A 17,825-nucleotide genomic window follows, 5' to 3' on the forward strand; every position below is an offset into this window, starting at 1 on the left:
GAAGAGGAAATACACGCGCGTGCCAAATTAGCGCGACGTGACGAAATACAGGTACGTGCGAAGTCTGCGTGTCGTGAAGAAACTCCCGCTGTGTATTTCTTCACATTTGGGTCAGTTTATATACCTGGCTATAGCAGAGGAAGAAAGAGAGCTGCATCAGACCAGACGGGAAACGGACAAGGCAGACGTTCGCTCCCACAGCAGACCAACAGGCCGAGAAATGCCGACACGGGAAACAACGCACGACATACAGAGAGAGACGGACGCTACCAACAAAGAAACCGTCACTTACGCCCAAGAAGTTATTAGTGCAACTCAATCCCAAACTTGGAACGGTTACTGCAAAAATTAAGATTAATTAATTAATTAAGATTAAAAATTAGCATGTTATTATTGTGCCATAATTATTATCCTTTGATGGTTATTCGTTTGTTGAAGTGAAGTTCAACAGGGAGATAAAGTAACCAATGTTGTATGGGCATTCAGTTGTTAAGCTGTCTATCAGGTAAGACAGAATATAAAGACAAAGAGATTTTTATGGTAAGAAAGTTCGGTTCCGGAGAGCAATAGAGAACTTCACTTATAGGACCGAAGGTAGCCAGCATAATAAAGTTACAGTCAGTCTGTGTTAGAACGTTAACAGTATGCCGTGCTCAATGTACGGGAATCCTTGTCTCTGAGTCAATTCTTTACCCTTGATGTAGTCGTCTGAAAATCGGCATCTATAGCTAAAAGAAACTGTATTTATAGATTGGTCATTCTTCATTGTAAGAAGGAAAAGGTTATCAGAAACATCAACAAACAGCTGTTACATTCAACCTCCAAATGGTGTCATGTAACTCCATAAAGGTAACACAAAAAGCTGTTACATTCAACCCTCAAAATCTAATTTAAAAAATCTGAATTATTTACAAATTCAAAATTGACTTTGTTAAATTCAGACAATTATCCCGCCATCCCACCATTAAACAGACTAATCATTCATTGTCGTTGTGGCTGTCGTCCTTTGTATCCGACAAGTCCACAGCAACACGCTCATAACATGTCGAAATCAAAATCACATACAAAACCACCATTCCATTATATAACATTCATTGTTGTTGTTGTGGCTGTCGCCCTTTGTATCCGACAAGTCAACAGCAACACGCTCATAACATATCAAAATCAAAACATCAAAACCACCAATACACCATAAAATAGACTAATCATTCATTGTTGTTATTGTGGCTGCCGTCTCTATAAGTCCACAGCAACATGCACATCACATTCCACATCAAAATCATCACATCATGACTCCATATAGGCTTTGCTATCGCAATGACGTCACCACTTCCCATCATACACCACTCACATAATGGTTTCAAAATGGCGGCGCCAATAGACCACGTGATCAAAATGCTACGAAAGGAATGCAGGTTTGGCTATCGCAAACCTGTAATAATGATAATAATATTGTTGTATAGCACCAGCCACATATTACGTGCACAACAAACAAAGTAGAGATATGAATCAGCTTACACGTTGGCACATCTCAGCTCAGAGCCCGCGGATAAGAGAGTGGTTGCCCATTTAAATTCTGTACAAAATCAACCAAGATCCAGCCACGAGTACGAGTATTGTCGTCAAGTTTTCATTGCCGCTGTATCTACAGTAAGTATTTTTCTTATCAGTCGCAGTGTATTGTACATTGATACTGCTTGTGTTTTGAGATATCGCCACATCTTGAATAACAAAGGTAGCTTAGAATACATTTACGAGGAAAATCTTGAAAATTTGTAAAGAGTAAAAGGTTCTGTTAAAGGTCTTTATTTTGAAACAAACATGAAACATTGTGTTTGAAGTATAATTTTGAAGCGAGGCACTGGTTTTATTCTATGTTGGCTTAAGTTTTTTACTTGCGATTACTAGTAATATGTTTTCATTCTAGTTATGTCTAGTTAGTTGTATAGATCTAGATATACCTGACGTATATACAGAATAGGGACGATCTAATTGCTAGATATTGTGTGAAGAAAATACTGACTACTGTCCTGACTGGAATTTTAGGCGCGGTTTGATTGGCTGAATCTGAGCAGAAAAGGGTTATTTATTATTTTGAAGTAGGTAGAATCTATAGCTTTTTATTCATCAAGTCCTGTGTGTTTAACGGCACATATAGCACAAGCTAAGCGAGAGAGGCAACTACTAGATTTTGCAGATTTTTACAACTTCACGTATACGCTCCACAGTCCTTTGAGCCAAATATTTTCTAATAGTGTACTTTTTGATCGTTCTTGTCAATATACATGTATATCGTTCTTGAGACGAACGTCTAATGCTCAAGTGACACCCTCCAAGCAAATTGTTTTGTTTTCTTGGTGAAGACTGCCATATGTACCTCAAATAAACTGGCCATATGAGATAGACGTGGAACCCAGTCTTCTTTATTTACGCTGCTTTAATGGTAATAAACATTCGAATCAAGTTCCTGTTCATGTTTGAAATTTCACCATTCAGACACAAAAGCCTGCATAGTTTGGTCACGGCATATCGTTACGTATATCGCGACTTGAGTGACTTCTGACACGGCAGCAACAGCAAAAAAAGTAGTGATATGGATCAGCTTCCACGTCGACACATCTCAGAGACCGCTCATAAGAGAAAGGTTTGATTTTACCATTCAGGGTAAACCAACAACCAGCTACAGGTCCGACGATTCCTCAGTTCAAGTTTCTATTGCGAATGTTCCTCCCGTAAGTCCTGTTTCCTATTATTTGCAAGATCTTATTAGGCCACACCATCTTAATTTTATGGATGACATCCGCGCGCGCGCATTGATTTTCGTCCGTTCTAAAAAAAAAAATCACCTCCGAAGATCGAGGCTCCGAAATTTTGTTCATAATATGACAATACTGTCATTGTGCATGTCTATATTAAACTGAATGATATTATCTGTGGCTGGGTTGCCTACAGAGTTACAGAGTTTGATGTTTTGCTCTGACTGAAGGCGTGATGTTGCGTACACAGCCGAACACATTTTGTTTTTTTCTTTGAACGGCCAAATGTTACATATGGGTCTTTAAACCAGGCATAATCCATGTTAAAAGCACTTTGATATGAGCTAATTCTAACAAATAAAGACTTGTTTGTTTGTTACACTGTGTTCTGTGGTTTAATTTGCAATACCAGCTATGTAGTCCTCCGGTTTATCATCTTTTTTTTTGCTAGATTTTTTTTCGCCCTCTCGCATTAGTTTTGGGGACTCCAGAGGATGTCATCCATAAAATTAAGATGGTATGGCCTTAGCCTCTTTAGCAGGCTCTACGGAGGTTTTAGGCTGATGCCGTGCTTTCTTCTGATGGTATTTCAGTACTATTTCTTCTTTGCACTAGATTCCAGTTAGCTGGCCTGCATAGGGCCTGCAAGAACCCATCGTTTCAAAGCAATTTAACTGGAGGAGCCACCGGAAGAGTGCATTCTACCTTCTGGTACGGGGCTGACTATTTTTTTTTAAATTTTGGAACAGTCCATTTTTTACATGGGGAGGGAGATGGAGTGAAACATGCTGTATTGCTACAAATGTGCATCATGACAAGCTGTACAGATAGGCAAGGACTGTTAAATATCTTTTATGTCAAGTCTTTCCAATGCCTTTTTAATGGACACCGGAAATTCTTACTCGTAGTGAGAGAGAGTGTGGGTACAGATGCTGTGTCAGTTTTTTTTGGGTGATTTTTCTTACTGGCTATGCTGGGATAACAAATCTATTGAGCAATTACAGAGACTTTAAAAGACAGAGACAATGCTTCAATTAATAGAAATGTGACATGTTACCTTACCAGCCTGGCTGCACTCTACTTTGTCTTAGCTAGACATAATCCAAACTTCCAAAGCAATCCGTTTCGTGTAGCAAGCATCTATTTTTGCGTCTATCTAGGTCTGTGACAACATGATCTGTAGGAGGAGAATGAAGATATCAGCCTTTGTGGCTCTTCTCGTCTGTGGGGGAATCTGCTATTATATACTTGCAACCGTGCACGAGAGCATTCGTCTGGCCCACACACCCCAACTCTACAAGATGCACAACAGGTAATCAGCGTAGTACAGAGCTGAAACTTTATTCCGACACAAAACCTATTTGCAGGAAGTTAATGCTGTACACTGTCTCTGTTTAGTAATAGCTCGAAGGACTACTAGATTATTCTTAAGCGGTAATTGAATATACTTCTGAGCACTTTTGGCCAATTGCTAATTCAGCGTGATTCCAGGGTCACGTGAAGTAGGCGATTGGTCAATAGAGGTTATGTATGTAAAAGACTGCAGAGGGACAGTAAAAGATTCGATGTGCTATTTCCATTTGTTCTGTACAAGTGTTGGCTCTGTACTATATTGCATTCATTACACTACCAAAACGAATGAAATTCCTAAGATAATCAGTGTGATACGTCATTTTACGAGGCTAACGATAAGTTATTTTGCCGACCATCGAAACTTTCTACAACAACTGATATAGTTAGCCTCCTTAGCAGGATCTACGGGCCTGGCGTTTTCTTTCTAATGTCATATTATAATTAGTTCTATTTCACTTGTTGCACTCGGGTCGTTGGTCTATGGGGCTGACAACAACGACCCGAGTGCATAGAAACGGAGTGTATAGAAACCGAGTGAGATAGAACTGATATGACATCAGAAAAAAGCCAGACCCGTATAGCCTGCTAAGGAGGCTAATATAGGCTTGTGCAAAAAGCACATTATTGCTGAAGTTCCATCCATAACGTTTTTCAATATCAAATCATGATAAAAGGGACAATTTTAATGAATCATTTACCAGCATGGATACTTTGAGGGTAAAATGCGCAACATGTTCTATAAAGTCTATCGAAGTATTTGATCTATAGTTGAATTGTTGAGTGGATTGTGAAGTTTTACAGAGATCAAAAGGCCTCACCACAAATTAACAAATTCATTTTTACTGCATTAGAATGGGGTTTCCGAGCGAACACGGTGTGGGAATCTGTAACATCAAGCGGAACTTCATGTTCGTGAAAGTACACAAAGCAGGAAGTACAACAACAGCTTGCATCCTCCAACGTTTCGGTTACGAACACAACCTTACTTTTGTAATGGCTATGGATCTCAGGACTGACGTCGGCTGGCCCTTCCTTTTTAAACAAGAAGATATCATACCTTCCGCGGATGGTACTTATAATGTGTTAGTTGATCACACAGTTTACCATAGGCAGTTGTTGGACCATATCATGCCGCGCGACACCGTATACATCTCAATACTAAGGCATCCTCTCGCTCAACTAAGGTCTGTTTTCAACTGGTATCACTACGACAAAGCCTTCAGTGGGTTAAAAGGACCCGATCCTGTTGCGTCGTTTCTTGAAGATCCCAAAAAATTTCAAATTCCTTACCTCACCAACTTTAAAGCTCCAATGACTAAGACAAGGAATTTCATGGCGTATGACCTTGGATTCCCTATCGGGCTTCATGATGACCAATCGTATGTCGATGAATTCGTTAAAAAGATATCCCGAGAATTTGATTTAATTCTGATTCTAGAATATTTTAACGAGTCTCTAATATTGCTGAAGCGTTTCATGTGCTGGACCCTTAATGACATTCTTTACAACGTAGAACCAAAAAACCTGCGGAAATACGCAAAACCAACAAGCAGTGCAGCCTTAATACAGATGCATCGTGAATGGAGTAATGTAGATTACCAGTTATACGATTACTTTAACTCAACGCTTTGGCGGAAGATTGAAGAAGAAGAAAACTTTTATCAAGAATTGCGTAACTTTGAAACGGTACTCCAGTCAACGGCCACATACTGTGCCAATGCAATCATAAAAGGACCAGTCGAAATCGAGATGGTTAATAACAATGGCACAGTTGGTGGTCAACCTAAAGGAGCAAAGAAGAAGACAGTTCTTACGTGGGTAATTAATAGCACAGCTGGTATCCTGACTGTTCCAAGAACAGCTTGGAACAGTGAGTTTGACATAGATCCTAGCCTTTGCCTGAAACTAAAGATGGAGTGGAAGGACTGGGAGTATGTCTTAAAGAGAAAACACAAATTGCCCGAAAATGTGTCGGACACAGTCAAATTGGCTATTCGAAAATTCAAACCTAAAACAGTTCTGGATAAAACTCTTGATATATTTCATATCAAGTGAGATCATGATGTTCAAAACTCATCGATGGAAGAAAGAACTGATCCAGTAAAAAATACAAGTATGTATCATGCAAATGGTAATTTATATAAACTACTCTGTTGTGATGTTTGCCACTTACTATATAAAGAAACACAGAATTGGACTGCGCACTGTTTTGAAGTGCATAATTTCAAAGCATTCCGCCCACTGTTTTGAAGTGTATAATTTCAAAGCATTCCGCGAAGAAAAATCACAAATAGGTACTAACCCGTTGGTTTAACCTACAAAATCCCTAGAGTTAAACATGTATGATTCCTGCGTGTATGTTAGAGTCCAATACACGACTACTAAGACATGAATACGATGGGTAGTACCTAACATTTATTGTAACTGCATGTGAAGCAGAAGTATTTCAATATATTTGGAATGCTGGATGATTTTTTGCTCAGCAATTGCTGGCTGGATTGGAATTCACAATAGGCTTCATTTTATATTTTAAACTTGTGTAATGAATTCTGTGAGGCAAATTAATTCAATTAATCAATTAGTTGCATGAATAAAACAGCAGTGAAACTTTTACCTGCAAAATGGTCCTGTGACTTTTCTTTGTTTGATTCGCATTTTATTAATCAATGTTATGAAAAATTTTCATTGGATAAGTAGATTAGCAGTAGCTTGTTTTTTTGTCATTAAGCGAAGGGGGAGAAGACCCCAGCCTATCAAATTGTTGTCCTCGAATTTGGCCAGGCACACCGGAATAACATGTACTGGTTGGAAGATGTCTAAAAGCATGTGTGCGGGTGTGTTTGTGGTCTGCATAACTCTTGAAGCTAAAGATAAGTTGTAAATATTTTGTGTGATGGTAGGTAAGACGAAGGTCAAGGTCAATTTTAGGCATCCTGGTGACTGAGCTAGCAATAATTAATGAGGTAAATGATTGTGTTTTCGAAATAAGACTTTATTTATCATTATCATTATCATTTTTCATTCTTTTCATTGATGCAAAACCATTACACATATTCAACTTGGCCGCTTGTAATTGTGCCAAGTTGTGGTGCTTGTTACGTCATCAGAAGGATCTTGCTTCCGCATTTACATAATAAAGAGGCTATGACGGTTTTATTGCGGCTTTACCTCCTGCACGTCATGTTTTATCTAAATTCAGGTTATTGTAACAGAATAGAAGATCTGCCTGACGTTCATTAGACTTGTGTATGCTAGTCCGTTATTGGGCGGACTGCCCAATCATCGATCTATCTGACTCACTACAGTCAATCCAAAACCGCTGTCGACGCCTCAAAATCATTGGGCTACCTGCTGACTCACTCCCTGCTCTAGTAAGCAGACGCTACCCGGAGAACACTTGAAAACATCTTGCAGGACAGCACTTCTCCTCTCTGGGCATTCATCGCCGCCAGCGCGGCGAGGACGAACGCCGGCGGGTTCAAGCTTAAGCCTGGGTCTTGTCCGTCCCTGTACATGCGTCTCATCCTCCTTTTTTGTTGGGCACGTCTCATATGCAAGGAAACGCGTGTAGCAAACATAAGAAATATGAACTACTGCAAGACGAAAATAAGCGGCCCTTCTACCGCCATTTTGAATCGCGCGCGACTGTAATATATTGCGCCACGGGTGGCGCACTGCGCTTCCGCCCGTAGGTCTAAAGACAAGCGACAGGGTATCGAACCGGTTCGAATCGGTATAAGCGTGGCAAGTCTAAAGTGAGCCTTAGCTTGAGGTTGTAACAGAACTTTCTGTTGACTTTGCGGAATGTTACCGTATGTACATTGAGACTTCCCCCAGACCGACCACTTGTAAAGAACACTTATAACTTTTATTCTTTATCATAATTGAAAACCAGTCACGGCGAAATAATATCTTAATTCATGGAATACCCGACTCTAAGGAAGAAACATGGGAAGAGAGTGAACAGAAAGTCAGAAATCTACTGAAAGACAAGTTACAGCTGGACCCAAAGAAAGTCGAGATTGAGCGGGCGCACCGAAATGGGCGATTCCAGGCTGACAGACGTCCCAGGTCAATCGTAACCAAACTCTTGCGCTACAAAGACAAACAGGCTATCCTCCAACGGGCGAAGAATCTCAAGGGCACCCATATCTTCATCAACGAAGACTATTCTGAGGCCTTCCGACAGAAAAGAAGGGAACTCATACCTGAATTGAAGGCTGCAAGAGAGAGGGGAAATGTCGCCTACCTGCGCTTTGATCGTCTCATCGTACATCCTCCGAGACAGACATCTGGTGGTGACTCGCAGAAACACCATTTCAATGAAGGATCATCTAGACCTTGCAGACCAGACACTAGATCCTCAGGGGCTGAACCTGGTGCCTCCGCACCCCACTCCTGAGACTTTAGAACTGCGTCACTCATTCAACGATTTGTTAAGTACTGACATTTGTTTCTACATGTATTCTGATAATGACACCATGCCTACAATTATAACTACCAACATACTAAATGGAGAACAGTCATCTCCATCCCCCGGAGCAAGTGACTTAGACTTGAGCTCTTTATTTTTCAACCCCTTTGAATTAAATGTAAATGATAATATTAGTGACTCACCTTTCTCGTCTCTAGATCCCTACTCGAATTTTTTTGATAACTATCTTAGTCCTTCCAATAACACTTCTCAGTACGATAACATTTATTGTCTTGTGAATTCATGCAAAACAAGAAAAAAGCAATAGTCTCTCCATGCTTCATTTGAATGTCAGGAGCCTCCCGCGCCACTTCGAAGAGCTCAATGAATATCTCTACGCTTTAAAACATACATTATCTGTAATTGCCATTACAGAGTCTTGGCTGACTGCAAATACAATTCACAATTACAATATTTTTGGTTACCAAAGTATTCATCACTGCCGATAAAACAAAGCAGGTGGGGATGTTTCTATATACATAAGAAGCGATTTATCATGTATAGAAAGAACAGACTTGGAGTTTGAAATCGATGAGTCGGACACTCAGTGCATTTTCATTGAAATGTTCTCAAGTGGCAAAGAGGAGGGTAAAGTTATCATTGGCTGTGTTTACCTACCTCCAAATACAGACATGCAGCAGTTTAATCACAGATTGACTGAATGCATGAACAATATCAACAAAGATAAGTGTACCTGCTATATAATTGGTGATTTTGATATTGACTTACTTAAAACCTCACATTCCCCTACTTCTGACCACATCAATAAACTTTTCTCCTCCTCATTCTCTCCTCTTGTGTACAAGCCTACCAGAATTACTACAGATTCTGCTACTCTGATTGACAACATATATACAAACTCTCTTAACTCCAACTTTAAGGCTGGAATCATGGTCACAGACAATCAGATCACTTTCCAATATTTTCTATTTCTGGAATAGAGGAGCCTTTGAATAACGATATTAGCTACTCTCATCGTCAGATCAATGAAGTAAACAAAGAAAGATTTTATGAATCACTAACAAACAAATCCTGGGAGCCAGTCTTAGAAGAAACTGTTCTCTTCTTCGCAAGCTCCGAATAGAACTAAGTTCTCCGTCTATTTCACAGACAACATACACACAATTAGGGTAGTGAGCTCACCGTCACTTAGTACGGTCGGGCATTTATTGGCTCCTCAACTTAGAAACAGAACAACTCTCGTATGACGCATATTGTGAACCATATCATATACAGTCTTATATGAGCATAATACAAGGTCCTTTTGTTTACTTAGAAGTCATTCTGCGAGGTGGCGACCGCTTTACCCGGGTCTGTTAAACGTATTTAGCCAATACCGGGCTGGTCGGTTAAACCGAAGCTCTGTTCAGTGGATGTCTAACGCATCCTGACTCGTAAGTAACTCCTCAGCGACCAATCACAATAAGCCCATCATCATAATTGAGGTTGAATAAAGTCATTGCCGGAACCTTGGCGAAAACAAGAACATAAGCAATGGATGAGTAACAAATCTAAGGTACAGTCTAAGTAACTATCGACGGAGTTATAACCAACTAAGAAATTATCAGGTGTACTAGAAACCACATTGTACAGGGGAGTTGAATGTACAGCGGCTATACAGGTACCGCTACACAACTGGCAACACACTACTTACAAGATAACCTTTATCCACAGAGAGAAGCGGTGAATAATAAGACAAACTGATAGACAGCTAGAAACGAAAAAAAGAATGATTGTATCCAAATTATCGGCTTGTCATGACGTTATGACGTCATTGTCCCGCCTCACGACAACCTGTAGGACGAACAGTCAATAATGCAGAAGTCAGGTGCTAATGTGCTAATTACGACGTAGATTAAATAAATTATTCAGTCTAATGATTGACGTATGTTGGGTGTCAGTGTGTGCTCTGTCCTTGGTGCTGAAACGCACATCATTTTGTAACCTACAGCATTTGGACCTTCCAGCGTCCCCAAACACGCGGCAAAGTTCAGATTAGACATCCCACTGTCATACTGAGCCGGTTCAATGATGTTATTTGATATTGAGACCATTCTTTCATTCATAAATGTATTCATTTATTCAGTTTCAAGACAAGCTAAAGAATGTAAGTGCGAATTCGGCCTTACAGAAAAACAACAACAACAACAACAACGTAGGATATTAGTATCGAAGGCTTCCTAAAGTTAACCAGGAAAATTATTTACAATTAATTGATTACATCCTGCTGAGTACTATTTTCTCTTAAAAAACTGCCCTGACCGCTCACTTTTGAGTATCTAAGATCAAGACATCAGGAATAAAAGATAGGAAAAACGGAGAAGCTGTGCATGTTATCTAACGTGTCATGAACCTTCCAGTGATCCCTTGTTTATTTTTGTCACCTGGCACAGGCTAACATGACAGCGTTGGTGAACACCACGCGCGTGGTCATCTGTACAGGCGTGACATGCACACTGCCGTCATTGGCGGGGTGTGACACGCAGCACCTGTTCAACAACACCCTCTACAACAGTCCAGGGGATAAGTAAGTCGCGCGATCGTCGTGCGATTGTCGTGCGATTGTCGCACGATCGCAAACTGGCGATATCCTTTGGACAGTCGTGCATGTTCGTGTCCTGCAAGATTCAGCTATCTTGTTGTTACGGGAACTACTGTATCAGATTCTAATTGGTTCTGTCTCGGCCTGCTTGGAAATCAAACGGCATCAAAGTCATACCATGACCTACGACTAATGTGACCGCGCCATTCTCTGAACCCGTTGTAGTACATCCATTGCCCTAAAGCTTTATACTGACATGTTAAAGATAGATATAGTCAAGAAACTGAAATGCTAGTATTGAGTTGTGATTGAAGATTGAAATAAGAATAACTCTTGTTATGAGTCTGCGTTTTTTTCTGTTTCCACCCAGACCGACTGTACCTCCCACGAACGGGACAGCCGCAGAAGGCTCACGTCTGCAGGTAGGCGTCATAATCAAATATTTACAAAAGTTTTAAAAGTTTTAAAAGTTTTAAAAGTTTTAAAAGTTTTAAAAGTTTTAAAAGTTTTAAAAGTTTTAAAAAGTTTTTAAAAGTTTACAAATGTTTACAAATGTTTACAAATACAGTATTTACAAATGTTTACAAAAGTTTAGAAATGTTTACAAAAGTCTACAAAAGTTTACAAAGTTTAAAATGTTTACAAATGTTTACAAATGTGTTCACAAGTTTACAAAAGTTAACAAAAGTTAACAAAAGTTAACAAATGTTTGCAAATGTTTACAAATGTTTACAAATGTTTACAAATATTTACAAATATTTACAAACATTTACAAATCAAACAGCCTCACAGCCTTGCACTGAACTGGATTGAGATACAGTGGGACAAGCTATGATGATGACAGGTCACCATTGGATGTTTGAAATGATCATACACTAAGGTGACATTGTAGTGTTTTGCAATTATTATTTTATTTCACCTTTGCCAAAATGGTTAGTTTGCGTGTTTTAGGTAGCGTTTGCATACATGTATAAGACGTGTTTTCACGGAAAACTTAGGCCGGCGTATAGAAAAGGCCACACAGGCAGTCGAAATCGGAGTCCAATTGTGTTCGTTCACTGAAGCCGAAGTCGTAAAAAGGGGGTGTCAGAAGGAAGTTGCCTGTTAGCCAGAAGGGGAGGTACATTACTGTTCATAGCTGATAACTGTACTGATACCATGAATTGCATTCCTGAGGGCTAGCTCGTTACATGTACCTAGGGGAAGGATAGTACAAGAATATCTGCAACAAAACTCTTTTAGGTATATGTGTCCTTTTTTCTTTTCTTTTTTCTTTTGGGAGGGGAGGCCGGACTAGGTGTAACAGACCGTTCGGTGTAATATAACCAGCTTCTACGCGCCGCGTGCCTGCGAAGCTGGTGTGTTACGCCTAATGGCGTTTATACCAGCTATTTAGATACAGATACAGATACTTATAATTAACTAGAAAGGCAACATTTGCAGGAGCAAATGCAACATGTTTCGCCCATTTCCCTTATCATGCAAAAAGCGCCTGTGGTATCGAGGCTTACGTTTGTTATATGTCTGCAATGTTGGTATTTGAATAGATAATTGAATTGAAGACCAGTCAGACATGGATCTGTCCCAATTTGAAACCCTATGCATGGATGGGCTTTTCCAGGGGCCCATATCCATACTGGACCATTAAAAAACACCTCCACCAAACAAAACTGGGCCTTTTTGATAGTCAACCAAGCCCAAAATTGAATGTTAAAAAAATGTCCCCCTCATACAAGAATGGACAAGAATGTAAACAAGTGAAATCTTGCTGAAGATCTGGATTTCTACTGCGGAAGAATTTCCGCAATCCGAGAGTCCAGACAATTGTTCATTACGCAGCGAACAGTTCCTCGAACCAACTCAGGTTTTGCAAAGGTTTCACAAATTTCTGCTAAACGTACCGCAAATTTCTGGTGCGTATTTCGTGACCTGTACTGTAACACTGACATATACCACCATTAAAAACGTTGCTAAAGAAAGGATACACAACCAATTGTAGGGATATGAGCGTACTCTTGGTGTAAGTGAAAAAAAATGTTATTGCTGTATATATGTATGATTGTATGTACACACAGAGTGGAATGTAGAGCAATAGATTTATGTCGAAAAACACCACCAGAAAAGGCGTAGATTTTGAACCTTCTCAATTGCACATAACTTCATTAGGACACAACATTAACACTAGAAAGGCAACATTTGCGATAGCAAATACAGAATATTTTCCATCTCCATCCCAATGTCCCCCGCTCAATAATACGCGCACAAATCACAGGTCAGGTCCACGTGGGTCTTGGGGTCACTGACCTTTAGGTCGTGTTGTTTACCCTCGCACCTGGCCATATGAATAAAGATGTGACCATATATGGCAACAGCATATATGGTCATAGGAGAAAAATTGGCGATCTTCTCCCAAAAAATACCCTCCAAAATCGTTTTTTGAAGTGGTGTATACCGAAAGTGCGAATGGGGTTCTTTGGATATTTGTTCTATGTACCCCCTTAGCAAATTTCAGGTCATTTGGATGTATTTCCAGAGCACAGGAGGCCAAAATGTTCGTTTTTGGTCAGAAAAACCTCAATAAATCGTTTTAAAGACATTTATCAAAATAATTTTAAAAAATTCCCAGGGTATTTACCCACTCTACCTGTGTACCAAATTTCAGCTCAGTTGGTCCAGGGACGACCGAGCTGAGTCGATTACAAGATTTGACAGGAGAAAGAAACCGTACGAACACAATATGTTGCGCCCAACAGTATGTTGCGCTCAACATAATTACGTCATGACCGAAGTTGTGGAAGGTGTCAATATTGGAGAGCTTTCCTTATTGGAGAGCTTTAGCAGATCGGAAAATTTATAGGAACTGGTTCGTTACACGGTGTTCTACAGTGTTTTCTGTTTGGTATGTATTGGCAATAAAGACAAAAGAAGTGTTTTACAATATTAATCTTTGTTCGTTGTGTTTTTTTTCTACAGCTGCTCCTGAATGTAAGATTCTGCAACATAAATGTTTTTACAACCATCCAAATGGCGACTAAGTCCACGTAGAACACATGCAGCCGAACAACGACGATGAAAAATTATTTAGGTATTTTTGGAATAGTCCATTATTGTGATTTTATAAGTATATAAGTGCCGATAGTGTTTTAAAGATTTCCTAATTTGACGGTTTAACAGACTGGAATATTTGTAGGGATAGGATGGCTGCCATAGCTTCTTTTAAACAGTTTGTTAACTGATTTTGGTAGCCAGCTCCACCGACTGTTTCCGTCTTTATACCTGCACAGGCGGACCATACAGGACGAGAGTGATGACGACGAGATGTTCCTGCCACATCCTACACAGAGATACCGCTCTAGGGGAAGTCGGCAAATCGAGACCTTCTACTGGATGTCGGTGAGACGAGCTGCATCCCTAGGAGAATCCGTAATAGACGTCCGTAACGTCGGGACCGAGCAAGGGAGCCACACAACAAGTGTCGTCGACAAAAGGAAGGGAACGAGAGAGAACCAGATCTGTAGCAGAGCCACGATGTGAAGCCAATAGATTGCGCTGCTTCAACCGCTACTACAGCGAGACAAAACCTAACGCCAGTTAGAAATACCACGGACTTACTTGAACATGTTTATACCACGGACATACTAATATATTGTCTATTGCATTATGTATTTTGTGCGTATATAGTGGTAATCTATGGTATATCGAAATCGTACACAAGGTTATTAACCTGGCCGATGACGGTTCTAATCAAACCTGGGGTGGATGTAGCCTGACTACTTCGCGCTCCTAGTGGCTGGCCCGACGGATACCGCCCCCAAGAGGGGGCCAGGGAGAGCTTGTGTAAACACAGGCTAGGGGTGGATATACATTATTGAAATTGAAAACCCCACACGAATATTGTAAACAATGAGTGTGTAAGAAAGCTGTGATACGATTGCACGCTCTCACCAACTTGCAAGAATATACGAGTAGTAGTGCAACACCTGATCAACTCGGAACACTTAATCTTGTGATTATTGACACAGTTTTCTATTATTTTTGTGCCATGATTCCCAAAAATGTGTTTTCCTTTGTGTTATTCTTTACTGAAGTGGACTACAAAGCCAGTCACAGAAAGATGAAGTAACCAATATTCTGTGGAGTTAGCAGGTAATTTTCAAGAGGTCTGTCTGATAAGACAGAATATAAAACATCTATGTTAGCATAGCATATCACGTATAGCATAGCATATCACGTATACGTAGTCATAGTCAGTCCGTCTTAAAAGTCTCCCGTGCTGTGTCCTTTCTTTATCCTTACTATGTTAGTCTTTCGAAGCTTCAAAGATGCAGCTAAAATAACTCGAATTATACGTATGTCAAGCATATTATTTTCTTATTGAATGAAGCAAAGCTTCTTAGAAAAATGAATCAAATGCAGTGACATATTGTTGTTGCTGCCTTTTGCAAAAATCCGGACAGCTTCTTTAAAAGCTGTGACTTATTTACCTTTCAAAATCAAACTTTACACATGACAATAAAAGAAGAGCCAGTCCAAGCATGTCATTCATGATAACAAAAACGTAAAACTTTTGAGACATTGAGAAACAGCGCTAGCTGTGATGTATGGGTATATATTGCAACATCCAGAAAGTTTATTTCAAACATCGATAGACAACTGTAAAAGTGTATACAAACTAGGGCATTTTCTATGCCGTATGCAGTGGAATTCGTCCTTGCTATAGAAAAGGCCATTTTTGCCAAAAAGTAATTTCCTAGGGAGTGCGTTCGCGGAAATCCTAGAATATTTGGCAAACCGAAAGCAGTACTATATAATAGGCTCCACCCCAGAGGCGTCGTCAAAAAGATGAAGAACACGCCAGCAAAAAAATTTTTCATCGTTATATAAAAAGGATTAGCCCTTCTTGAGTTATTCCCTTTCAAAGTCAGACGCAAAACCTGCTCCTGCAGTTCCAAAAAAGCCGCTAGGGGGCCCAAACCCACACCACTTACTCTCTGTCCAAAGATCTATCTACCTCTCAAAAATAAGTTCCATAGCATGTCCAGAACACGAGATATCAAAACAGGAAGTTCCGCTGCAGTACCGTAAGAAGCCGCTAGGGGGCCCAAAATCTAATCGTTTTTAGGTCTCATCAAAACCTACCAACATACCAAATACTAAGACAATCCATCAAGGCATTCTCGAGTTATCCTGTGCCACTACAAACAAACAGACAAACAAACGCTACCCTCTGCATAACCTTCTCGGCGAAGGTAAAAACGTTGTGCACAAAGTAGAATAAACGCAATCGGGGGATCCATGGAGAGTGTAGCATTTGTCAAACATCTTTTCATTGTTGCACAAGGCTACCCTGGCTATTTTGATGGAAATGAAGATTACCTGAGCTGTCCATGTTTCCATACCAGTCTTGCCTCATTCAAATTTACCCCATGACCAGCTTTTGCTGAGGCTATATCCACTTCCGGGTCAGGAGCATGACGGGTGTGGAAGAAGAACCGGGTCATGTCTGGATGTCCCGTCCGTTCAAGATTTGTCATAAGATGGACAAGCATGTTATCTGTATTCTTTTATCTGTAATGATACAACATCGTGTTCTTGGTGTTTCCTTCAATGGTAAAACGGAAAGTTTTGGCCATTGTAGCGGCCAGAGCGCTCCCCGCCTGACTGGTAGCGCGACGGGAGGGAATGGGTAATCTCAAAAAGAAGGGGGTTTGGGCCGTGAAACTCCGTCAGAGGCCGGGTAGCATGTGAACCGAAGACTGTGCTATAATATTTTGCATTCCGTGCCGCAATTGACTCCAAACGAGCAATTTTTCAACATTTTTGCCTTTTTTTTACACGATTTTGCTGTAGTGCGGTCAAGAGATTCACCGTGCGGTCAGGAGATTCACCGTGCGGTCAGGACATGCACCGTGAGGTCAGAAAATGCACCGTGCGGTCAGGACATGCACCGTGCGATCAGGAGATGCACCGTGCGGTCAGGACATGCACCGTGCGGTCAGAAGATGCACCGTGCGTCAGGAAATGAGACCGTGCGGGCAGGACATGCACCGTGAGGTCAGGAAATGCACCGTGCGGTCAGGACATGCACCGTGCGATCAGGAGATGCACCGTGCGGTCAGGACATGCACCGTGCGGTCAGAAGATGCACCGTGCGTCAGGAAATGAGACCGTGCGGGCAGGACATGCACCGTGCGGGCAGGAGATGCACTTACTAGTATACGGGGGTGCAGTTTCTATATATTTTAGGAACATGTCACATGATTTTGACATAACTGTGATGGGCTTCGTTTCATCACAGCAGCTAACAAAAAACAAGGGACAATGGATATCCATCATGCCTGTCTGAGCTAACATTGAAGTGTACCGGAAATATTCCAAAGCCCGGTGCGGAAATGTTCGGATCCGATAGGTTGGGTCGGTCTGTATCCGTTAGTATCCGTCAGTATCCGCCAAAAATACAAAAAAATCCCTGTACGTATCCGTCAGGATCTGTGGCATTTCCGTACAGTGATTTTTGCATAATAATTTGTATACGTCATCTCTAATGCTTAAGACCCGGTAAGCCTGGTCCTACGAAAGACTCATTAATATATTATAATGACATTGAAATGAGCTAAGGTGCGATTTGAAAGGCTATAATTGGGTGATAATTGCTGTGGTTGCACCTCCCACTGCTCCTCCTCTATTTTGCATTCCTATG

General features: G+C 40.6%; 1 protein-coding gene and 1 long non-coding RNA gene across 4 annotated transcripts in view; one reads left to right on the forward strand and one right to left on the reverse strand.

Annotated features, from left to right (window-relative positions):
* The window catches only part of LOC136430786 (alpha-N-acetylgalactosaminide alpha-2,6-sialyltransferase 1-like), a 39,529-nt gene extending 22,663 nt beyond the window's left edge, over positions 1–16,866 (reverse strand). For all 3 annotated transcript variants that reach the window (XM_066421735.1, XM_066421734.1, XM_066421733.1), the window contains exon 1: positions 16,502–16,866. The gene's annotated coding sequence lies outside the window, so the exon portion shown is untranslated. The remainder of the gene's footprint in view (positions 1–16,501) is intronic.
* On the forward strand, positions 1,487–6,263 carry LOC136430784 (uncharacterized). The gene is made up of 4 exons (XR_010754937.1): positions 1,487–1,650; positions 3,372–3,467; positions 3,917–4,068; positions 4,961–6,263. It is a non-coding gene; the product is annotated as an uncharacterized lncRNA (long non-coding RNA).
* Positions 16,867–17,825: the final 959 nt, after the last annotated feature.

Source organism: Branchiostoma lanceolatum, chromosome 3 (genome assembly GCF_035083965.1).
Source record: "Branchiostoma lanceolatum isolate klBraLanc5 chromosome 3, klBraLanc5.hap2, whole genome shotgun sequence".
In the NCBI taxonomy this organism is placed as follows: Eukaryota; Metazoa; Chordata; class Leptocardii; order Amphioxiformes; family Branchiostomatidae; genus Branchiostoma; species Branchiostoma lanceolatum.